At 36.7% G+C, this 26,241-nt stretch overlaps 1 long non-coding RNA gene across 2 annotated transcripts in view; it reads right to left on the reverse strand.

Annotated features, from left to right (window-relative positions):
• Positions 1-6,886: 6,886 nt before the first annotated feature.
• LOC111090289 overlaps positions 6,887-26,241 on the reverse strand; it is a 39,924-nt gene continuing 20,569 nt past the window's right edge. The window contains exons 5-7 of one of the 2 annotated variants that reach the window (XR_005371470.1): positions 18,616-18,732; positions 14,094-14,162; positions 6,887-6,905 (exon numbers count right to left, since the gene is read on the reverse strand). This is a non-coding gene — a long non-coding RNA (uncharacterized LOC111090289). Of the gene's footprint in view, positions 6,906-14,093; positions 14,163-16,668; positions 17,020-18,615; positions 18,733-26,241 lie in introns of those variants that run through there. The other variant, XR_005371471.1, reaches the window with a different exon arrangement.

Consider the following 26,241-nt stretch of genomic DNA (forward strand, 5'->3'; position numbering starts at 1 on the left):
ACCGCCGCGGTGTTCAACTTTGAGCCCTTTCTCAGCCCTGCCTCTCCTGCTTCCATTCTTTAACATCCGCTCAGACAGCACTCCCAACATGTTCAAAGAAAAAGGAAAAAAAAAAAAAAAAAAAAGCCTTAAACGCCAAGTGGCGAAAAATAACACTAGAATAAATCCATTATTGGAACTATGGCAAATATGCATGCATGTAAATAAAGGAGGGGGGGGAATTACAGTCAGGGGTGCATTAAGGGGTGTGGGACAGATCTTTATTTATACTTTTTTTTTTTTTTTTTGGACTGATCTGAAATCTTCCTCCTTTCTGATGCCTCCTGGTTTTTGTTTGTTTTAATCTGGGCCCTGGGAATTGCCTTTCTTCTAAGTATCAGGGAAAGTGAGTCGTGCTGGCCTTTGTAGCAAGAAGGAAAGAAGACTTTTTCTTAAAGGTGTGGTTTATTTTGAATAAACTGTCAAGTCTTTCTTTCTTTAACTGCTTTTGAAAGTACTGGTGGTTGCCTCTTATTCTTCCCTCCGCACTAGTAACTTCGGAGAGATTGCCTTAGGCCACACAGTTTCAGATGGAAGAACAGACCGGGGGACTGAGTCAGAGCGGGTGTCACCTCTCGGTAGTGAGCCCCCAATGTGGTGCCAGAAACCCCACTGGTTAGAATACGTGTCCCCTTTTGCCTGGTTGACCCCAGCAGAAAATGAAGTCTTGGCTCCAAAGCAAACCTTCTTAACGGTTCCCCACTGCCCACCCTCAATATTGATACAAGTACTTCTAGAAAAATCTATCTCTCTCTGGCCAAAGTGCTCCCTGCTCCCAAGCAACTTTCTCAGGAGAATAAACAGTTTAGAGTGAGGTAATTGTTCTGAATGAGGTAATTGCGTTAACTCCTTTCTTCTGAAGAAAAAGAGGAGAGTAGGCAGAAAGATTGATTCCCTGATAAGCACATAAACCATCCCTCTCCTGAATGCCACCAGACATGTGAAGGCCACTGAGAGGAGACACTTGTTTCTCCCAGTCTTCTGGCAGCTCAATAAAAGGTTTTGGTCCTGGTCAAGAAAACCAAGCTCTGGGGAATGAATGCTTCAAAGCAAAGACTAATGTGGGGCTGGCTGGGGACTTGCCTGGAAATCTCTTTAGAATCTTGGTAAATGAGTGTTTTGTCCTTTTCCTCTGAGAAGGTGAATTGAGAATTAATCTACCAAATATGCTTTACCTGTCTTCTGGAAAATAGTCATTCATCCTCTGACTTTCCTTATTCTTCAAGACTATGTGGCAGTTCTATCACAAATGAGTATTTTCTAAAAAAAAAAAAAAAAAAAAAAAAAAAGAAGAAGAAAGAAAGAAAGAAAAGAAAAGAAAAGAAAAAAAGAATTACTATGTTTCCAAGATAGTATTTAAGTGTTACTACTGTCCCCAGAGGGAGCAAAAGTAAAAACAATTTTATTTATTAAAAAATATCTAGGAGGGGCGCCTTGGTGGCTCAGTCAATCGAGCGTCTGCCTTTGGCTTGGGTGGTGATCCTGGGGTCCTGGGATCGAGCCCAGGGTTGGGCTCCCTGCTCAGTGGGGAAGTCTGCTTCTCCCTCTCCCTCTGCCCCTGGTCATGTGTGCTCTCTCTCCTGCTTACTCTGTCTTTCAAATAAATAAAATTAAAAAGAAAACACATCTAAGAAATAGATTAGCTAGTATTATTAGTTTAGTCAATAAAGTAAAACTGCAATGACAAATGAGACAGAAAGAGAAAATAAGAAAACTTTGAGAGCATACTCTGTTCAAGGAATGGGTGTTTCACTTTTTTTTTTCCATAGGAGTACCAAATCCTAGAATATAGGTACTATTATGCCTGTCTGGTAGATAAGAAAAGTCAGGCTGAGCATAGAAGTGATTTGGCCAAGATCACATAGGTGAGTGTCTAAACATCAAGAATGAGACACAAGGTTGTGTGATTCTAAACCCAAGATGAAGGTTGAGGTAGTGTCCTTTCAATCAGGTGTTCCAGAAATATACATTCCCCCTCATCCTTCTCAGTACTATTTAGCTATTGAGTTGGGAAAAGTTGAACCTTTTATATTATTCCCACATATTACACGTCATGTATGAATTATAGACCACGCACTAATTATGTTCCATATATTGGTATATCCTGTAATAATCTAATTCTGGCTATTTTTAAACATAAATGAATTGTTTTCCATTCCATTTGGAGAAATAAATTGAATAGTCACTGCCCAGGATCAATGTCTCCAGCCAGGTAACTGCGGCAAAGCATAGTAGAAGAACCAGCCTAAGAGTCCGGACACCAAGGGACTAGCCCATGACACTGCCAGGGACATGACACTGCCAGGGACTGGTTCTATAACATGGGGCAAGTCAATATCTGGTTTCAGTTCCCTCATCTGGAAAAATGAGGGTATTTGACTAGAGGATTCTTTTTTTTTTTTTTTAAGATTTTATTTATTTATTCATGAGAGACACACACAGAGAGAGAGGCAGAGACACAGACAAAGGGAGAAGCAGGCTCCCTGTAGGGAGCCCGATGTGGGACCCTATCCCGGGACCCCAGGATCAGGACCTGAGCCAAAGACAGATGCTCAACCACTGAACCACCCAGGTGTCCCTTGACTAGAGGATTCTAAGAGCAATCCTTTTTCAGATCCATCATTTTCAACCATAGTATGTTATGAGTCTGAATACTCAGTACAGCCAAATCAGAAATTAAGCCACCTATTCTGGAATTGGGGCAATTATGTAACGAATGCAAAATATGTTCTAGATAGGTTATTTGGGATTATAGCCACCCTAAAGGTATTAGCTGTAATCTGGTAATATTAACTCAATGAACAGACTTGGTAAAGTGTTATTTCTCAATTCTTTGTTGTTTGAATTGACTATTTTCTAACACTTTATACAGAAAGATTACGAAACATTCTACCACATTTCCACTTGCATTGCCTTTGACCATCTTTAGCCCAACTAGTCTCAAAAATAGAAAATGTTTGAGTTGAATCAAACTTAAAAGGAGAGGAGATAGAGACTGAGCATGGAGAGATACATCCTTCCAAATATAATGAATTTTTTTCCAAATATAATGAATTTTTTTAATGGCTTACTATAATTCCTTAAGAAAAGCTCTGTATTTGACTGGGGAAAAGTATTTAAAGATGTTAACTAACCTGCTTGGTGTAAATAGTAAAACTCCAAGGGAAGTTAAAGAAAATAGAAATACATGATAAGTAAGAGGAAGAATCTGTTGTTCTAGAATTTGGGGAAGGAAGAGAGGAGCCAAAGGGTTGGTGGAAAGCCACGCCCAGCCAAGATGTGACCTTTCTCCTGGTAGCTCCAAATCATCCTTAAGGTTATGGAGGCAAGTGAATTTCTGAAAACTGGTGACGGGATTGTAGTTTGTATCTAGATTACTAAAGACAAAACAGACACTCAGGAGACAGCAAAAGGACCTTAGATGTGGAAACTTTTGGAAAGTATGGAGATATTTTTGGATTGTCCTAAACTAGATACCTGGATTCTTTTAGGAGCAGGAAGTGCCTTATTTAAAATCTGAACAAAAGCACGATGTCAGATGTCAGTGAGATCAAGACTTTTCGGAAAGGAATACAGCTATAATTGAAAGGGAGAGGAAATGAGCTTAAGAACATTGAACATTAAGACTAAGGGAAAGAAAGGGCACCTGGGTGGCTCAGTTGGTTAAGTGGCTGCCTTTGGCTCAGGTGGTGACCTCAGGGTCATGATCTCGGGGTCGTGATCTCGAGGTCGTGGGATCTAGCCCCACGAAAGGCTCTCTGCTCAGCAGAGAGTCTGCTTCTCCCTCTCTCTGCCCCTTCCCTCTGCTCCTGTTTTCTTTCTCTCTCTCAAATAAATAAAATCTTAAAAAAAAAAAAAAAGACTTCGGGAAAGAAGACCTGAAAAGAATTCTGTAATATATTTGTGCTTTTATCTAACCTTCCAGGCTCAACTGGCAATTTTAGTTAGAACTGCTCCAAGAATTTCTCTTAAGGTTTGTAGGATGTTTGTACACTGCACACAGATCCTTTCCTAGGCATGGGTTATAGGAAAAGGGTAGTCTTCCCACATTTGAGGTGTTAACACTATAGCCTCTCTCTTCCCAGAAGCTGACTAGTGTTTCAGAAGACACAACTGGTGGATATTTCTGATAAAAGCACCATTTGTAGCAATCATACAATTATGATAATAAATAGAGAAGACCAAATATCAACTGGACAAAAGGGCAACAGCTGGCAACTTCAATGGGTGAACTTGGCAATGGAAGTAAATGAGATATTCTACAAGTGATATTTCCATAGGGAATACTCTGTGCCAATCATTTCCCCCAGGAAGGTCTTGTTCAATCAGAGCAGCACATTTTAGAAATGCATGCGACTTTCGGAGAACATGCTGAATTTTATTCAGCAGCACTGTGTGCTCACAGCCCAGCTCATGATTCATGAACCTGCTGGAAGCATGGGGTAAAAAGGATGTTCAAAACCAGGGAGCTGTGAGTTCTTCACATGTCATGTTCTATCTGTGCACAATAATCCAGGTTAACAGTCTTCCCTGTTAAAAGCAATATGGGATCGTTTTGTTAAGTAAACCCTCTCACACAAAATTAGAGAAGTCCATTTTAGATATTGGGCTATAGAGCAGCAAATAAAGTACAAAAATCCAATACATTCGTTTAAAAAGGGCAGTGGGCCACCAAGATAAGAGTCTAACTAAACAAGTTTTTCCTGACATTGCAAGTGTGCCTTCCCCATTTTGCACCCAGGGAATTCCTCCTGGAATCATGCATCCTGGAGTTTCAGCTTCAGCTGCTGACACAGACGAATGAAAGAACTTCAAAATAATAACAAGAAACACAATTCTTTGGCAGAAAAATTAATGTGTTAGTGCTTAAAAGAAATAATAAACTGGGGAGAAAAGATGAGATATGTTAACTCATAAGAGATGTAGCCTCGGATGACAGCACAACACGCGAGCCTGTGTTACCTGACCTTGGCATTTAGCTTCAGAAATGTGACAGTTTACACATCCTGGCAGTTTGTGGTATTTGTGGTAGCTGAGGGATAGCCTGGTGTCTTTCCACAATGGGAGAAAACACCATGGCTCTTACTGTCAAATGGAAGATGCTGCCAAACCTCTTCGGAATATGTATTTGGGACAGGTTTTATCTTGCTCAGTTTTGTTTCTGTTTGTTCCTTTCAAATCCTGCCTTGGGACATCATTTAGTCACTCATTCATTTGTTCCTCTTCATCTATTATGGTAGACACTGTGCCTACTAGAAGAGGCAAGGGAAGAGACATCCAAAGACAACTAAAGTAGGGGTGCCTGGTTGGCTCAGTTGGTTAAGCATCTGACTCTTGATTTCAGCTCAGGTTATGATCTCAAGGTTACAGTCTCAAGGTCATGATCTCAGAGTCCTGGGATGGAGCCTTAAGTTGGTCTCAGCACTCAGCACTGAGTCTACTTGTCCCTCTCCCTCTGCTCCTCCCCTCGCTCGCTTTTTATCTCATCAATAAATAAATTTTTTAAAAAAAGAAGAAAAAGACAAAGAAATCTATAGTTCAAAGTCATATAACTGCCATGTAGCCTTAGTTAGAACACATAGGTTAAACACATAGCTATCTCCCAACAGAAGACTTCAGCCCAGAGGAAACGGTTGCCCTGCCAGTTGTGGTTAAGAATAGAGTCAAGAGGGGATCCCTGGGTGGTGCAGTGGTTTGGCACCTGCCTTTGGCCCAGGGCGCGATCCTGGAGACCCGGGATCGAATCCCACATCGGGCTCCCGGTGCATGGAGCCTGCTTCTCCCTCTGCCTATGTCTCTGCCTCTCTCTCTCTCTGTGTGACTATCATAAATAAATAAAAAATTTAAAAAAAAAAAAAAGAATAGAGTCAAGAGTCAAAATGGTAACAAACTGAACAAACTCATATTCCAATCTTACCATCCCCTAATTAATGTTATGAAATCCGGAGGTGATTGATTTCCCTGGTTCTGGCACAACACCCACAGCAAACCTCTGTGAGAAGGTAGAGTTAGATACAGTTTCAACAAACAGACATGACTCAGGCCAGTAGATATGTTTTCACACTAAAGCTACCCATTTTCCTCCCTGAAAAGGGCTAAGGAATAGACAGACACAGTCAGGAGGATATCTGTGTGTCAAAATTGGGGACTCACAGGGCAAATGCACCTGTTTAGAGTACCAGAACCAAAAGAGGTTGTCTGGGCTCTGGAACAAAATCTGACAAACAGAAGGTTAGTGTACACGTTTAGCGGGTAGCCTATGCTATCAAAGGAATTTATCTAAAAGTCTTTCTTTTTTTTAAAAGATTTATTTATTTATTTATTTATTTATTTATTTATTTATTTATTAGAGAGCAAAAGAGAGGCAGAGACACAGGCAGAGAGAGAAGCAGGCTCCATGCAGGGGCCCCGACGTGGAACTCAATCCCAGGTCTCCAGGATCACACCCCGGGCTGCAGACGGCGCTAAACCGCTGTGCCACTGGGGCTGCCCCTAAAAGTCTTTAATCATAAGCGACTTGTACAAATGCCAACTAGAAATCACTAAGACAAGAAAGGAATGGCTCTCTGAAATGTAAAAAGAAGAAAAGAAGAAGAAGAAGAAGAAGAAGAAGAAGAAGAAGAAGAAGAAGAAGAAGAAGAAAAGAAAGAAAGAAAGAAAGAAAGAAAGAAAGAAAGAAAGAAAGAAAGAAAGAAAGAAAGAAAGAAAGAAAGAAAGAAAGAAAGAAAGAAAGAAAGAAAGAAAGAAAGAAAGAAAAAAGAAAGAAAGAAAGAAAGAAAGAGAAAAATAACATAAGTTTTCTTCCCATTTAGTTTTTACTTTCTGCTCTCATTTTCTTCTTTCCTTCACTTTCCTTGACTTCTCATCTGGAATAAGATATTATAAATTAATCCCTGTCACTAGGAGAAGGATGACAGCTCTAGTAGATTCTTTAAAGCAGGACTTAAGTAACTATTTCACAATTCCATTTGAAGGTGTGCAAAGAGAAAATGCTAGCTTAACAAACAGAATTGTTTCCAATTTTCAAATAAAGCTTTGACTTTCATGGCCCAAATCCTACCATACCTGCTTCCTTTCTCCATCTTTATAGCCCAAACCCTAAAAACCCTATGAATTTATAATTTGTTATATCTTAAGGCTCAGACAGTAGATTTAAAAGCATTCATTAGTAAATGGCTGTCATGCATTTTGAAGGAGAAAGGATCTACTTTACATGTTAAGTAGTATTTTACTGAAAATAAAGTTTGAGAGTACCATTTGCAATTTAATTCAACCACATATTCCACTCATCTTACCAGGTATAAGGATGACTTCATCCCAATTCAAGTACCAATTTCCCTGGAGACAGACAATCTAGTTGTAGAGTAGATTTGGGAGGGATCACTAGAAGACCATGGTCATTATTATTACTTTGGTAAGAAACTAATCCAAACAGAAGATAAAGCTAGAACTCCTTTGATTCTCCTGTACTCAATCTACTGACTATAACTTTTCTGTTGAGAAGAGAAAGCAAATTATACACACTCACAATATATATACACATACATATATATGTGCACATGCATATATATATATGTATACATACTCTGGGTAGATGTGCCATTTCATTTACATATACATGAAAGAATATTATATATTTATAAATATGTATATATGAATGAACTATGTGTATACAGATGAATGAATCAATATGTCTCTACACATAGGCATATATCACATGTCAACATACATACATACACACATACATATATGTGTTATGTGTGTATATAAATGAACTGGCACAATTAATCAGAGTGGTTTGTGTGCATGTGTGAAAACAGAACTGAAACATTTAAAAGTATTTTTAAGACTCCTTAAAAAAAGAAGATAACTTCTGACCATGATGACCTCATAATTTTACTTTAACCTTTGTCTGGTCTAGACACCCAGGAATGAGACTACATATCAAATATGAAACTGAAAAATATAGCGTGGCTCAAAACCAAGATAAATATCTGCATGAATCATCAACAAAACAAAATTGCTAAATGGTGACTGGGGCTAAATCCGTGTACTTTCTGGGCCCTGGCTCTTGAAGCAGGTGTGGAATACAGAAACCTGAATAATGCAATGTAATGGGCAATAAATGGTTCCATGACAAATGAGATGTCAGAGCCAGTTGTACAACTGAAAGAAGGGATTGGCATGGAATCCCCCAACGCAAGGGAATTGCCTTAAAAAAAAAAAAATCAGCTAACCTAAGACTGCTATTTAGGGAGGCAAGAATTACAAAGACACAGCTCTTCCCTGGGAACTGAACCTAGCCATATACTGGTTCAAGGGCTGATATGATATACCCCAATAATACTACAACTCAGATGTCCTGAATGACTTTTATAAGACCTAGTTTTCTACTTGGATCCTGGGTTTAAGTGGAGGTAGCCATAAATCTGCAGTTCAAAGAGTGGTAGTCACAGGACAGAGGTGATAGTGGGGAGGAAAGAGAAAATGAACCTCCTCCTTTAAAATGAGCATACTGACCAACATCCTAAAACATTTGCAGATAACAGGATGTTAAAAAAAATACAGAAAAATGCAATGTTTGAACGTCAATTCACGCTTCATAGAAAAAAGGCATCATAGAACTTAAAATATATTTATTTGGAATGCTCCAAGCAGTAAAAGAAAGAACTACATTGATTACAAAATTATAGAAAATAAATAATAACTGAATTCAAACAAATGAAATGAAATGAGTATTGGTAAATAAGAAAAAATGTAAATCTAGAAACTGAACATTACGGTCAAATAATGGAAAAGTAATAAACACAAGGCTCAAGGCAGACAAAGTTGAAAAGACAATTAGCTAATTTGAAAATAATACTGAAGCGACCTCAGATATAGAAAAAACTACAAGTGTAATTGCAAACTTTAAGCAAAATTAAGAGACTCTGAGGTTAGATTGAGATACTCTGACAAACATCTGAGTTGCAGAGAATTATCATAAAGGAAATGGTGGAGAAATAACTTCTTAGAAAACAGAAAATGAAAATTTCCCAAGCTTAAAGACATAAATAATTATTCAGCTGAAAATTATACTCAGATTACTAAGTGCAATACATAAAAATATATCCACATATCAACACTTCATAGTGATATGTCAGAATAGAGAACTATTAAAAGTTATCAGATGTTTTTGAAAATATGTATTATGTAGAAAGGAAAAGATTTAGCATCAGCTATTGTGGATGGCTAAAGACCATGGAATGATATCGCCAGACTATTAGAGTGAACTAAGTATCAATGTAAAAGGTAATTAATTTAATCTATAGTATAGAACATATTAAATGATTTCTTACACATAACAGATCAGTACATCAATATGATTAATATTTTAGCAAATTACATGAAAATATGGAAAATTTAATCAGTGAACTAGAAAAGTCAAAATAATCCATTACAAATTCTAGATCTAAAGAATAGAGTAATAATGGAAATTAAGAATTTGTTGGATGAGTAACATTATAATAGACACTGAGGAAGAGATAATTGGGGATGTGAAAGAGAGATCAGAAGAAAATATCCAGAATGACACATTGAGAAAAAAAAACAGAGATAAATAGAGGAAAGAGCGCAAGAGACATATTACATTCTAGAAGAGTCTAACTTGGAATTTCAGTAGCCAGAAGACAAGAATGAAGAAAGGGCACGTGCAATATTGAAAAAATAATGCCTGAAAATATGATTGAATCGATGGAACTCATAAAGACTCAAATGCTTAAAAAGCTGAAGCAGGATACAAAACAAAACTATAGCAAGTAAAACTGTTGGAAGAAGGGGGAAAAAGGACTGAAATTGTTTTTTAGAAGGAAGCAGTAAAAACCAAGGAATGGCAGAGTAATGATAATGATTATTGTTCTCCTCACAACAAAATGATGAAAGTTATACGACAGTGGAATAGTATCATCAAAAGAATGAAAAATACGTCAACTTAAATTCTATATTCACTGAAAATATCCTTCAAGGGACACCTAGGTGGCTCAGTAGTTGAGCGTCTGCCTTTGGTTCAGGTCCTGACCCTGGGGTCCTGGGATAGAGTCCTGCCTCAGGCTCCCTGGGAGGAGCCTGCTTCTCCCTCTGCCTGTGTCTCCACTTCTCTGTCTCTCATGAATAAATAAATAAAATCTTAAAAATAAAAAGAAAAGAAAATATCCTTCTAAATGAAAGTAAAGTAGGTAAACTTTTTTTACACACACACAAAAAAATGAGAGAATTTATCACAAGCAGATATAAAAGTACTAAAAGGGAGTTCTTCAGGCAGAAGAAAGATACCTTATGAAAAGACAAATATGAAAACAGAAGAAAAGCAATACAAAGATGACATTTTTAGCAAAATAAAATTGATTATAGCAATGATATAATGTTATGTTTTTTTAAAGACTTTTTACTTATTCAAGAGAGAGCACCGGGGGGGTGGGTGGCAGAGGGAGAGGGAGAAGCACCTGTCACAACATATCCTAGACTCCATCCCAGAACCCTGGGATCATGACCTGAGCTGAAGGCAGACACTTAACTGAGCCATCCAGGTGCCCCTGAAATTATGTGTTTAAAATGTGTGTACATATATACATTTTAATAATGGGCAAAACTAATCCAGGGTGTTAAAAGTGAGGGATGAGGGAGAGTATGATGAATAAAAAAGAGACACAGGAGAGTCTTTTTCCTGCTGGTGCTGACCTATTTCTTGATCTATCTGATGGCCTCATGGCTGTGTTCATTTTGTGATAAATTATTAAGCTGCAAAAGTATGATTTGTTCATTTTTCTATATGTAAGTTATACTTCAATAATGATTTTAAAAATTGTGTCCAGGGTACCTGGGTGACTCGGTTAAGCATCCAACCCTTGATTTCAACTCAGGTCATGATCTCAGGGTTATGAGAGTGAGCCTCACGTCAGACTTTGTACTAGGTGTGGAGCCTGTTTAAGATTCTCTCCCTCTCGGGATCCCTGGGTGGTGCAGCGGTTTGGCGCCAGCCTTTGGCCCAGGGCGCGATCCTGGAGACCCGGGATCAAGTCCCACGTCGGGCTCCCGGTGCATGGAGCCTGCTTATCCCTCTGCCTGTGTCTCTGCCTCTCTCTCTCTGTGTCTCTCATGAATAAATAAAAATCTTAAAAAAAAAAAAAAGACTTAACATTTAAGATTCTCTCCCTCTCCCTCTGCCCATTCACCCTTGCTCTTTCTCTCTCTAAAAAAAAATTATGTCCAAACATCATAACTTGATAACATCAAAAACAAACAATAAAATGGGGAAAATTTTCGCAACTTAAATGACAAAAAATAATTACTAGTTCTAGTAACAACATGCTTCTATATATTAATAACTAAAAGCAATTTGATAATATTATAATCAAAGAAAGGCAATTATCTAAAAGAGAAAATCCAATGGAAAATACACACATGAAGTAATTGATTTTATTAGTAGTCTGGGCAAGCCAGTTAAGTATACAATATTCTTCTACTGTTCACCTATAACATAAGATACAATACAAAAATGATGTTATGAAGAAGAAATGCTCACTCATATTTTACTGATGAGTGTGAATTACTATTACCCTTTGGGAAACTTTCCCGAGAATATTTATTGCACTACAGTGGTACTTTGATAAATTTATCTTATAAGCTTGAAAATACTGGTATATAATTTATATATACAAAGATGTTTATTTTTTGTGGGGGCAAATAACAACAAAGCAATAACAAATTCTTTGTAAATCCTATATGGATAATCATTAACCTGAGGAAACTGTGAATAAATTGTAGTTCATCCATCTTGTGAAATATCATGTAACCATTAAAAAAAGTAGGTGAGACATTTACATACGTAGACCTGAAGAGATACCCAATATATCCAATGTCTTTAACATAGGACACTAAGTCATGAGCACTCTGGATTCCATTTTAATAAGAACGATAAAGCACCAAAACAAAAACATTGAAATATGTAAGTATTTGTATATTTTTATTGCAGAAAAATGTAGGAATAAAGTGACAAAATTTTTGAGAGTGGGAAGAGATTGCTAACTTTATGCATCTTTTCATTATTCCACTATATAAAATGAACGTGTATTTCTTTTGAAATTCAAAAGTTGACAAGGAAAATTTAAGAAAAAAATTCCTTCCTAATTAAAAAACTAGCATAATTCACTGAAATACACAGTGTGTACCAGAAACAGAAAACTACCTATCAAATAAATTCTTTTTTTTTAAGATTTTATTTATTTATTCCTGAGAGACACACAGAGAGAGGCAGAGACATAGGCAGAGGGAAAAGCAGGTTCCCTGTGAGGAGCCCGATGTAGGACTCGATCTCAGGACCCTGGGATCATGACCTGAGCCAAAGGCAGATGCTTAACCATTGAGCTACCCAGTGTCCCAATATAGCAAATAAATTATGAATATAACTACAAAGCTCTAAATTAATTAAAACAAATGCATTATACCTGTATGTGTATATATGTAATATATGATATATATGCAAAAAATATATATATACCTTTACATATATATTTATATATATCTAAAATATGACCAAGTAGGGATTTTTCAGGAATGTAGAGAGGTTCAATACTAGAAAATTTTTGGGAAAGGCAGTTTGTTTCCTTTTGTGCATTCATTTTTCTACCCTCATGTCTGCAGAAGTGTGGGCCTTGGGTCTGAAATATTTCCTTATGGAACGCTAAGGAGTCCCCACAGCCTATTCTGGGCATATCTCCCTATTTGGGAGTATTTTTCCTTATTCGGGGCTTGATGTATGCCTTCTTTGTTCTGCTTAAGGGTGTGCATCATGTGACCCTCAGCCATGCTCTCAGCTTTCTGAATTCCAGACCCCATGGGGGAGGTGTCAGGATCTTCTGCTTGCAGGAGAGGGGTGCATGCAGACCATCATTCTATCACTTTGGGAGGGGACCCACTGGCTGTGGGGGCCTAACAGCCACCATTGAAACTGATGTTGCTCTGTCTCTTCTGTTTGGAAGTAAGCTCTGTTCCATCTGATATGTGTATGACTCATGTTTCTTGCCACACCAGAACACAGAGTGAGTTGACAGCCTGGGACTGTGGCTCCTGATGGAGTAAGATCCCTGCCCTGAAGGTGATAACAGCTGTCACTTGCTGGGCAAAAATACTTAAATACTTGAAACTTTGCAGTCATCGCAATAGAAGCTAAAAAGACATTTGCCACATTCTGCATATATATTCTGACTAAAAGTTATTAAACTGAAAAGAGGAAGACACTCTTATGATTGACTATTCCAAGCAGAGCCAAATTTATAAAGCAAAATACAGTCATTCTCATTAAAACTGTGAGTGAACTACAATGCTCTCATTCTAATTTTTTTAACAAGGCTCCAGATGATTCAGCCACCATAATACATTACACTTGACCTTGGAACAATGCTGGTATTAGGGGCATAGATCTCCCACACAGCCAAGAGTCCATATATAACATTTGACTCCCCGAAAACTTACCTACCACTAGCCTACTGTTGACCAGAAGGCTTACTGATAACATAAACAGCTGATTAAAACATATTTTACATGTCATATGTATTATATGCTGTATACTTACAATAAAGTAAGCTAGAGAAAAGAAAATGTTATTAAGAAAATCGTAAGAAAGAGAAAATACATTTACAGTCCTGTACTACATTTCTCAAAACCCTAAGTTTACATTATCTGTTTATAAGATGAATCATCTGTCAGTACCTACATCAATATTGTCTTATATAATACAAAACAGTGTAGATGTTATTCATATTACTAACACTAGACATAAAAATGAAAAGATAATGTGAAAAATAAATTCATATTTATTTGCAGGTATAATGATTCATGCGCTGATAAAGAAGTGGCAATATGATTTCTATATGGCAGCCTTGTCTAATTGATATGATTGTTTTATTGTAGCCTATACACTAATGAATTAGTCATTATAAAATTTAAAATAAATACAGTATTACAGTCATACTCATAAGACAGTATTAGAAAAATTGTTATTTTTGAAAAGCACTTACCTGTGATGATAGGCTGGTACATAGTTTCTCTGGTTATGAGAGAGAGACATACTCTCCAGTAATGTAATTCTTCAAAAGCAAAGTCATAAAATAGTAAAAAAAATTAACACATTATTAATTTTATATTAAATATCACTCACTTTCTGCCTATGTAAAGATAGGCCATCCACCTCTGCATGAGCCTTGCATACCAGGTTTTTCATGATGAATACTTAGGTGCTGCTGCTGATGGCACAAAATGTCTCTTATAGTTCCATGGTGCAGTTATTAGATTTTCGCACAAAGACACACATACACAACAGCTAAGTTTTTCACTCTATGCAATCATCAGTATTCACTATTAACTAAATGGAATAGATCCTAATTGTCTTCACATTGAGTAGGCTGAGGAGGAGGAAGAAGGGAGGTTGGTCTTGCTATCTCCGGGGTGGCAGAGGCAGAAGGGGAAGTGACAGAGGCACGCATACTTGCAGTTGACTTTGGAGAAATACATTCTAACTTCTGTCTTTGCTTTTTCGTTTCTCTAAAAATATTTCTATATGGTACCAATCATTCCACCATTTGCTTAGTTTCAGTGCCTATATTATAGAAGGGTCCATGTTGTAAAAGAAGTCAAAACCAGTCTTAAATAATCAGAACCTTCCTGCCATGTTGTCTAATGTCAATATGGTTTTTTGGTATTGCTTCCTTTATGTCTTCTTCATTATCATCTGGCACTGGTTCAGAAGCATGCATCTAGATCAAGCTGTCTTTGATTAATTCTTCTGGTGTGGTGTCTCTTAGCTGTTAAATTTCTCCAAGGTCCATGTCTTGAAACCCTTCATCTCCTACCTTTTTGGCCATATCCACAATCTCTTTCATGATTTCCTTGATTATTTTTTTTTAATCCTGTGAAGTTATGTACAACATCTCGACACAATTTTCTCCAACAGGAATTTATTATTTCAGGCTTGATGGCTTTCATGGCTTTTATGTATTTATTATATATATATATGTATAATATATATATATATATATATATATATATATATATATATATATATATAAACAGTAATGGCATCTTTAAAGGTGTGATCTTTCTAGACTTTCATGATGTTCTCTTCATCAAGGTTCTCTTACATAGGGTTGACAATCTATCCTTTCCTTAGAGTACTATGTGTAATAAGCCTTCAAAGTCTTTATGACCCCCAGATCTAGACAATGAATTAGAGATATTGTGTTTTGGAGCAAATAAATTACCTTGACACTTTTGCTGTCGAATTTATGGGGTTCTGGGTGACAAAAGCATTGTCCAATATCAAAAGAACTTCAAAAGACAGTCCCTTACTGGCAAGGTACTTCTCGACTTCGGGGACAAAGCATCACTGTAACTAATCCAGAAAAAGGTTCTCATTATCCAGGCCTCCTTATTGTACAACCACATGACCAGAGCTGGTATTTATCTTTTCCCTTTAAAGCTCAGGGTATTAGATTTATAGACAAGGGCTGTCCTGATCATAAACCCAATTGAATTTGCCTATTCCTTCCTGCCTTAAATCCTGGTGCTCATTGCTCTTCACCATTAATAAATATCCTTTGTGGCATCTTTTTTTTTTTTTTTCCAGAAAAGGTACTTTCATCTGCATTAAAAACCTGTTAATGCAGATATCCTTTGTCCTCACTGATTCTCTTGATGGCACCTAGGAACTTGTCAGCCTCTTAGTGGGGAGAAGCTACCTCTATTGTTATGTTTGCAATTTTTAAGCCAAACTGTTAGGGTAGGCAGTTAGGTTATAACAAGATGCCTGGAGGCTAGCAAAGGGGGGGGGGGGGGAATCATGGCCTACTACGTGAGAGGAGGAGTTAGAGACCTGTTCTGGCAGCACTCCAAAAACAAAGCCACAAGAAGCTGGATCAGACCAGACAGGCCCAAGACAAAGAAGGCCAGGAATGCTGACCAAGTAAGGGAGAAAAGATATGAAACACTGCTGTCAATGAAATCTCCTCCCTAAATAATGAAGAGCCCATTCCCTAGGTACAATTGTCAATAAATTATAGAGACCCAACCCAGGCTCATTGCTCCCTTTAGCTCACCCTCTCTCACTTCTTGAGAGTATATCCTCACTTTAATAAACTTTTCTACTTGCAAGGCTCACCACTGTGTCTGGTCTATCCTTGAATTCTTTCTTGCTAAGAGACCAAGAAACTCCAATATGGATGGGCTAAGTAGATGACTCAGGGCCGGAGGTCTCCCCCGGTCCACCAGGCAACAAAACCTCTCTTTAAAATTATCAAACCATCTTTTGCTAACATTACATTCTCTAGCTTTAGATCTTTCACCTTCCATTTGCTTTAAGTTGTCATATAATAACTTTGCTTTTTTAAAAAATCATATTAGAGTCTATAGGTAAGTCTTTCTGATAGCAATTCTGCACTCACATTAAAGCTGCATTTTCTTTTTTTTAAAGATTTTATTTATTTATTCATGAGAAAGAAAGAGAGAGAGAGAGAGAGAGGCAGATATACAGGCAGAGGGAGAAGCAGGCTCTGCGCAGGGAGTCTGATGTGGGATGCGATCTCTGGGACTCTAGGATCACACCCTGGGCCAAAGGCAGACGCTCAACCACTGAGCCACCCAGGTGTCCCAAAGCTGCATTTTCAATATGAGATAAAAAGGTACTTACAAAAAGTCCCAGATTTTCATGCCAGTTGGCTTAACCAAAGCAATGGCTTCACAAATTTCCCTTTCTTTTTCCACAATGGTCCTTACACTGGATTTATTATTTTGAAATGATGGCAGCTGCAGCTGTAGACCTCAATCTTTGGTACATATCAAGCAAGTCAACTTTTTCTTGTTATGTCATGATTTTCCTCTGCTTCTTGGGGGCATCTCCAGAATCACTAGTAGCATTTCGTATAGGTCCCATGGTGTTATTCAAAATTTACACTATTGCAGTAAACATGATGAAAAATACACAAGAAATTCAAGAGATCACTTTTTTTCTGCCATATGCAGTTTACTGGAGAGATGAACTGTTTATGGGGAGATGATTAGGATCACATGGCATTTCAAGTGGCTACTCACCACACTTGAGCTCACTGCAATAGCAACAGGAGGTGGCTCTGAAGTTATTACAGTATGTAGTATAGTTAATTTTATGCAGTCATGATTTGATACTGCATCTTTACCTTTGCCTACATTTCCCTGGACTGGGAATGGGGGCATGTATGGTCTGTAAGTGTGTGGGTAAGTTTTGGTAAATTTTAACTTTTTATCATAGATTTGTGCATATTTTGTGGTAGGATGTGAAAAAAGAGACATCTATATATATTTTATGGATTCATGACATACTTAACTTTTTCTTAGTGTTTAAACATTTCTAGTCAATGTAGTTTGTCTGCAAATTTTCTCAAAATCACAAATCTCCAAAAAATTTTTAAATATATTTATTGAAAAAAAAAACCCATATATAAGTGGACCCACACAGTTCAAACCCACGTTGTTCAAAGGTTAATTGTATTATTAAAATTATACTTACCAGAATGGAGACTAGGTAACAAACATTATTTATATGTGTATGATTTTCTTTTCTTTACTTTTTGAAAATATATGTATAATTTTCTAAGTAGAAACTAAAAATTACTAAAACCACTATGGTGATTTCTGCTTGTGGCACCAGAAAAAAAGCAAACAGACCTAGAAATCCTGCATTAAATACCATAATGCAAAAACCTCTCTATACTGCATTGTCAAGTTCATGTAAAACTAAGGGGAAAGTGCAGAAGCCAAAAATTTTATAAATTTTTAAAATTTTTCTGGAAATCAGAATGATAAGCTTACTTTGAGGCTGTGTTTGTTTTGATGTATCTAACAAAGTCTACAGCCTATGGGTTTGCATTTTAATGCTAATTATGAGGACAAGAGGCTAATTCTTTGGTCTTCCAAAAGGGAGGAATTAGACTTGAGATCTACATACAAACCAGGGACCCGTTAAGTACTTCAACACAACTGAAAATGTGGACCGGAAATATCCACTTATCAACAAAGAAAGGCCACAAAAAAGAGTCATCTGTCTTGGCCTAAAATCTAGGTCAAAAAAAAAAAAAAATCTAAGAATTTTAAATGAGGCCTTCCCAAATGTAGGTTTGAGGGTCAAAATTATATTGTCTGTGTGAAACCATGAAACTAATTTGTGCTAGACAGGTAGAGTCCCAGGCCGAGCGTACGTAGCAGAAGGGAAAGGATGTCCTCTTTGGAGAGAGTACCCTTGAACACTGGGATTTTTTTCCCCCCATAAAACCTGGGCAAATAAACTTACAGTCAGTATGGCAAATACCGGGAAATAAACATCAATGAAAGTTCATCAACAGAATGAACAAACTGAAGAGTCATGTTACTGAAAAATTCAGATATTGCAATTTTGTTTATGCAATTTACATAAGACTTTTTATAATATTTAACAAAATAAAATAATTGAAAACACACTGGCAGGAAACAAGATGCTAAACAAAATCTACACAAAATGCTAAACAGATCATTTACCTCAGGAAGGTTGCAGGGAGTATGTCATTCTTCTCCATATGTTTATAATCCAGCACACAATTAGTAGATAGGGATGTTCACTAAGAGTTTGTGATTGATAAAGCTCCCCCAAAATAGCTGAAAACAAAAGTTTGCAAGACAGAATTTATGAAAATCAAATTAAGGAGGAATCCAAAGAGTATTGTTTTAGCTAACTTACCTTGGTGGGCTGTAGAATACAACAACTACTTCAGAGTACTCAAACTTGATAAAGAAAACAAACTTATGCTTATGGAGGCATTGAGTGTCAATAAACACTATCTGGGGAAAAAAAAAAGCCATTTCAGGGCTCTAAGAATAAGAGGTATTGAGAGAAACCAAGAGGACAAAATGAGACAAGTTTGAGGGTAAGAACAGTGGGAGTCTGTGGCTTTCTGGACTAAGGTACTCCTATCCTTCCTTCCTCACTTGACTAGTAAGAACTATGGTTTTGCCAGCATAGGAGTGGCAACAGTCCTAAGAGTTTTGCTGCCAGAGTGGGAGACTCAGTTTTGGGCAGGGGGGACATCTGCTAGTTTCATCAGCTTGAAATGGAACACTCCATAGGAAATGAATGGGAAACACCTGCGACTGTGCAATCCCAAGATTGAGGTCCCAAGTTGTGGCAAGCAATCATGCAGAAATTTATGTGAGATTCTGGAAAGGTGAGAGCCGTAGAAGAGCTAAGATAAGTTCTATCTGCCTGGAAACTACATATAGGAGCACAGGAGACCTGAGAGATTCCAGCACAAAGTAAAAGGCAAGGGAAATGTGGGCACTGGCTCTAAATTTGAATGTGCTCCCCAAACCACAGAGTTCTAAATGCACAGGATGGCAGCCTTATGGGCTTCAGGTGTTTGGATATAAGCTCTTTCCAAATCACCTTGCTAACCACTAAGCAATGCAACCCCTAGGCAAACCCTAGGCAACCAGACTAGGACATAAAATAGAAAAATCAAAAGCTAAGAAACATCACTTGCACTGGGTGGGAGACAGATTCCACACTTTCATTCAAGGCAGGATATTCAAAATAAAAACAATGAAAAAAAAAAAAAACAAAGAGAACCCAGGATATTGCTACAATATGTTATTTTAAATATCCAATTTTTAAACCAAAATTATGAGCTTCCCAAAGAAACAGGGAAATGAAACCTATATTCAGAAAAAAAGACTGTCATAGAAATTTACTGGGCCAAGGTGTTGGGTTAGGTGAGAAAGTTTCCAGCAGTTTATATATGTATTCAAAGAAAAGAAGTTCAGTGGATCCTTTTTGAAAAAAAATAAACAAGTTTAAAACTGGAGAAAATGAGCCTTTTCAGGCTCTGAAATTTATTTTTTTTTTATTTTTTTATTTTTTTAAAATTTTATTTATTTATGATAGTCACACAGAGAGAGAGAGAGAGAGAGAGAGAGGCAGAGACACAGGCAGAGGGAGAAGCAGGCTCCATGCACCGGGAGGCTCTGAAATTTAAATATAATAAATTGATTCAGGAAAGAGGCAACCAAATGCCAAAGGAGAAATAGAAACCATATAAAAACATAGAAATATGGTTGGGACAATAAAGTTATAACACAGGTGGAGTGACCCAATCAGGTGGAGGCTGGTGGCACAGGGGGTGAAAGGATTCACTTGAGGCAGAACAAAGAGAAGTTTATTGAATACACTGCAGGGGAATAGCTGGCAGGACTGTGGGGGGTGGGGGGGATGGTTAAGGGGAAAAGATGAAGAGGTATGGGGACATATGGAATTCTCCTTTGTTGGCACTTGCACATGGCTGTAAGTAGCCCATTGGTCAGCTAGGGCTTATGGACATTTTGAGGTGGGTCTCCTAATGGGCCTATTTGCATTTGGCCTGGTGGTCACTATAGGTCCCTTTACCTTACTCAGGTTTCCACAGTTCAAGCCTATCACCTAAAAGTGGCCTCTAAGACATACAGAAAATAAATAACAATATGTTAAAAATAAGTTCATCAGTAATTACTTCAAAATTTGTGAATGGATTAAACTTCCCCATCAAAACACCTAGATTGGTAGAATGGATATAAAGCCAGAATCCAACTCTGTGATATCCACAAGAGTCTCACTTTATTTTTATTTATTTATTTTTTAAAAGCTTTTATTTATTTATTCATGAGAGACACACACACACAGAGAGAGAGAGAGGCAGAGACGCAGGCAGAGGGAGAAGCAGGCTCCATGCAGGGAACCCGATGTGGGACTCAATCCCGGGACTCCAGGATCATGCCCTGGGCCAAAGGCAGGTGCTCAACCACTTCAGCCACCCAGGTGTCCCAAGAGTCTCACTTTATACCTAAGAATGGAGCTAAGTTGAAAGTACAAGGATGAGAAATAAATTTTGTGCAAATAACCAGAAGAAAATTAGCGGTAGCTATACTATAGTAAAACCAAACAAATAGACTAAGTCAAAAACTGTTATAAGAGAGAAAAAGGACATTATATATTGATTAAAGTGTCAATTCACCAAGAAGATATGACAATTAGAAACATATATGTACCAAGTATAAGAGCTCCAAAGTTTATGAAACAAACATTGACAGAATTGAAGGGAGATAACAGACAGCTCTGCAATAATAGTAGGAAACTGGAAACTTCAAAGCCACATTTACATTAATGGATAGAGCAACCAGATAGAAGATAAATAAGAAAATAGAAGTCATGAATACTATAGACCAATTGAACCTAACAAACATGCACAGAGTACTCCATCCAAAGATAGCAGAATACACATTTTTCTCTTATGCACATATAGACCATATATTAGACCACAAACAATTTTAATCATTTACAAAGATTAATGTTATACAAAGTATCATTTCTGATTACAGTGGAATAAAAGTAGAAACCAATAGCAGAGGGAAAACTGGAAAATTGCAAATATGTGTAAAAACCTCATTCAAACAATGAGTCAAAGAAAAAATCATAAATGAAATTAGAAAATATCTTGAGACAAAGGAAAAAATTATAACAAAATTTGGGGGATGCAGTGAAAGAAGTTTTAAGGTGGAAATTTATAGTTGTAATGTTTACATAGATTATAGCACAGAGAAAAAATAGATAAAAAAATAGATAATAGGTAATCATTAGAAAAAATTAGTGAAACCAAGTCTTGGTTCTCCAAAAAATTCAACAAAACTGACAGAACTTTAGCTAAATTCACAAAGTAGAGAGAAAACTTTAATAACTAAATCAGAAATGAAAGTGAGGACATTTTAATGAATTATACAGATAAAAAAGGATGAAAAGAGAGTGCTATGAACTATTTGTTCATTAACAAATTGTATAACTTAAATGAAATGAACATGAAAAACACAATCTACCAACATTGAACATGAGAAGTAGAAAATCTGAACAGATTTCTACAATAAAGAGATTGAATCAGTAACTTAAAGCCTCTCAACAAAGAAAAGCCTAGTACCAGCTGGCATCATTGGTAAATTCTTCCAAATATTTAAAGAAAAATGAACACTGAACTTTCTCTAATGCCTCCAAAACTATTGAAAATGAGGGAATTTTTCCTAACTCATTCTGTGAGAGCATTACTCAGTTCCCAAAGCCACATAAAGACATAGTAAGAAAAGTATATTTTTTAGTTTGATGCAGTCCCACGTGTTTATTTTTGCTTTTGCTACTTGTGTTTTAGGTGTCATATCAAAAAACTTGTTGCCAAGACCAGAGTCAAGGAGATTTTCCCGTCTTTTCTTTTAGGAGCTCTATGAACAGCTGTTAGTTTCAGAGCAATTCCATGATCTTAAAATATTACCACCCACAAATTTATAGACAATCCATACTGCCACCACCCTCTGCAACCCCAAGGCAAAGCTACCTTAGAGTGAAATTGCAAGATTGGTTGATGAATATATGCTAGATGTTTCAGAAAACTGCCAAACTATTTTCCGAAGTTAACTGTACCCACCAGCAATGTATGAGAGTTCCAGTTGCTCCCTGTTCTCACCAAAATTTGATATAATCAATCTCTTTTACTTTAGCCATTCTAATGGTTATGTAGTGGTATATTGTGTAGTTTTAACTGTATTATCCTGATGACTAATAACATTTAATATTTTCCATATGCTTATTGGTCATTCATGTTTTCTTTGGTAAAAAGACTTAACTAAAAACAAATAATTAGGATATCTTGATGACTCAGTTGGTTGAGGGGCTGACTCTGGATTTTGGCTCAGGTCCTAATCAGGGTCATGGGATCAAGCCTCATGTCAGGCTCCATACTCAGCAAGGAGTCTACTTGAGGATTCTCTCTCTCACTCTTTCTCTCTCTCTCCCTCTGCCTCCCCAATTCACACACTCTCAATCTCTCCCAAATAAGTAAATAAATCTTAAAGAAAAAAATGGACCTGACCACATATGAAAATGCACTGACTCATAACTTCTGCAGCAAAAAGTCCAGGAAGCCAAATAATAGCTGCTGCACCCATGGGCAGAGAAAGGTCAGGAATTGATCAGTAATTGCCAGCTTTCCTTATTTTTGCCTCCACTTTCAACTTAGACCAGAGAAGGCCAAATATTCTCCCAAACCGATTACATTGGCTGCTCCACCCCCAGTTAGCACCGTCTCCAGCTTCTCCATGCCAATAATCCCTCATCAAAACCTGCCTGAAACCTTTTTCATTTTTCACTATAAAAATTTCCCACTCCTTTGCCTGCCTTTGAGTCTCTGCCAAACTCAAGTGATGGTGGCTGACACCCTTACAATAGCAAACTCTGAATAAATAGCCTCTATCAGTTCTCTTTTGGATTGTCTTCATTTATTTTTGAACTGGTGAAGCAACTATTCAAATTTTTATGCATTCTTTTGGGGTTTTTTGTCCTCTTACAAAAAGTTATAAGTGTTCTTTAATTATTCTGAATATGTTTATAATCAAATACATGATTTGCAAATATTTCACCTCACTATTTTATTTTCTCATAGTGTCTTTTGAAAAACAAAAGTTTTAAATTTTGATAAAGTTCAAATTTGGTCATTTTTTAAATGGATGATGCTTTTGGTGCTATAGTATAGAAATCTTTACCTGATGCATGATCACAAGATTTTTTCTATTTTTTAAAACAAATTTTAGAGTTTTAGTTCTTCCATTTATTTCTGTGGGGTTTTTTTTAGAGAAATGTCTATTTCTCTGTCAGAATCATTGAAATGATCATGTGTCATTTTCTTCTCTTTCGTTCTGTTAATGTGGTGTATAACACTGATTGGTTTTTCTGTTCAAATATTCTTGCATCCTATTTGGTCATGGTATATATTCCTTTTATTATGTTGTTGAATTTAGTTTGCTAGTATTTTGTTGAGCATTTTTACATCAATATTGATAACATCTTAGCCTGTTTCCATGTCTTGGATTTTGTAAATAATATTTCAATGAATGTGGGTGCAGATAGCTCTTTGAGAATAGTGATTTATCTTTGAATACATACTCAGAAATGGAATTGCTGGTTCATATTAATCATTTTATTTTTTATTTTTTGAGGAAACTCCATACTGTTTTTATAATAAATATTTTATTTATTTATTAATGACAGACACAGAGAGAAAGAGAGCAGAGACACTGGCAGAGGGAGAAGCAGGCTCCATGCAAGGAACCCGATGTGGGACTTGATCCCGGGACTCCAGGATCACACCCTGGGCTGAAGGCAGACACTCAACCTCTGAGCCACCCAGGTGTCCCTCCATACTGTTTTCCACAGTTGCTATATAAGTTTAATTTACAGTGTACCGTGTTTCCTTTTCTCTACATCCCAGTCAGCCCTTATCTCTTGTCTTTTATATAATGGCCATTCTAACAGATGTGAGGTAATATCTCATTGTGATTTTGATTTGCATTTCCCTGATGATTAGAATGTTGAGCACCTTTCATCCTGCACCATTCACAAAAATTAAGTTGAAATAGACTAAAGACTTAAATGTAAGACCTGAAATCATAGAGCTCCTAAAAGAAAAGACAGAAGAAAATCTCCTTGACTCTGGTCTTGGCAACAAGTTTTTTTGATATGACACCTAAAACACAAGTAGCAAAAGCAAAAATAAACACGTGGGACTGCATCAAACTAAAAAATATACTTTTCTTACTAAGATTTTCTCAAAATCTTTGTATTGTACACTTAAAATAAGTGAATGTTGTCTTATGTAAATCACAAATTAAAAATGACTGTCAGATTTCTAGAAATTTATATTAGGCAATGAAAATTTAAAACTCAATAAATAGCTTAAACAATAGCAAGGAATTTCCTTGACTTCACAGCCCATATCCTTAACCATTATCCTATATCCTGTATTCTGAATGTTTTAATTTTACAGTGGAATCAAGACGTTGTTTTAAGTTTCAGTTACAATCTTACTTTCTGGCCTCAGAACATACAATGGTTTCTTGCTTCTTGTCCAATGAAAATAATTCAAGTTGGTAATTTAATAATTTCTGCAATGCTCCAGGTTCTCAAAGATTAATAATAGAATATTATATCAGATGATATAGAAAACATTTATTAGACTCCAGCTCCGCAACATGTAAATTCATAAATTTGGATAGTAGACATATTCACATTTTCCTTTTCTCTTAAATGGGCACCTTTTTTAAAATTTCTTTTTATGGCTTCATATACTGATATGAAACCTTTTTTATTTTTTAAATCTTTAATACAACAACTAGCATTTCCTTACAGCCCCTGAGAAGCAACTACATCTTTCCTGACAGTGCTTCATGCAGCCAATTATTTAGATATTTTAAAAGTATGAATATTTACAGGATCCATCAGGTGACAAAATTTTGTAGGTAAATTCCACACTACAAAAATCATGAAGTATGGAGGTCAACCCCCATAAGCAAAATAAGAAAGAATATGTCTGATATATAATTTACATTTTGATTAAAACTCATTTGAAAAGCTGTATTTCATTTCCTTTTTTAAAGGATTTTATTTATTTATTTATTCATGAGAGACACACAGAGAGAGGCAGAGACATAGGCAGAGGGAGAAGCAGGCTCTCTGCAAGAATCCTGGAATCACAACCTGTGCCAAAGGCAGACGCTCAACCACTGAGCCACTCAGGTGCCCCCATTTCTTTTTATGTAAATACCATTATTATATTGCCAAAAATATAGAGTTTGAGGCTATGTCATTGAGTAAATTACCCCAGGCTTGGACTTGTGGTCATTCTATTAGACATAAAACAATGCCATGATTCCATTGTTGTAAAGGGAGTTACTTCTTCGCAAGTATGTCTTCTCTTTGTCTATGAAATCATGAGATGGTTCTATTGTCTGTACAAATGTGATGATTTTTTTTAAAAGATTTATTTACTTACTTTAGAGAGAGATAGAAAGTGGAAGTATGAGGGTGGAGGTTGATGGGGAGGAAGAGAGAGAGAATCTCAAGTAGATTCCCCAATGAGTATGGAGCCCAACACAGGGCTCAATCATGACCTGAGCCGAAACCAAGAGTTGGACACCCAACTGACTGTCACCCAGGCACCCTATGATGATGATGATTTTGATAATGATTATGTCAAAAAATAGGCATTTCTGAATATTGACACTCAATTTTAGAACAAATGAATGGAGGATATATAAACTAAAATC

Source organism: Canis lupus, chromosome 16 (genome assembly GCF_011100685.1).
Source record: "Canis lupus familiaris isolate Mischka breed German Shepherd chromosome 16, alternate assembly UU_Cfam_GSD_1.0, whole genome shotgun sequence".
In the NCBI taxonomy this organism is placed as follows: Eukaryota; Metazoa; Chordata; class Mammalia; order Carnivora; family Canidae; genus Canis; species Canis lupus.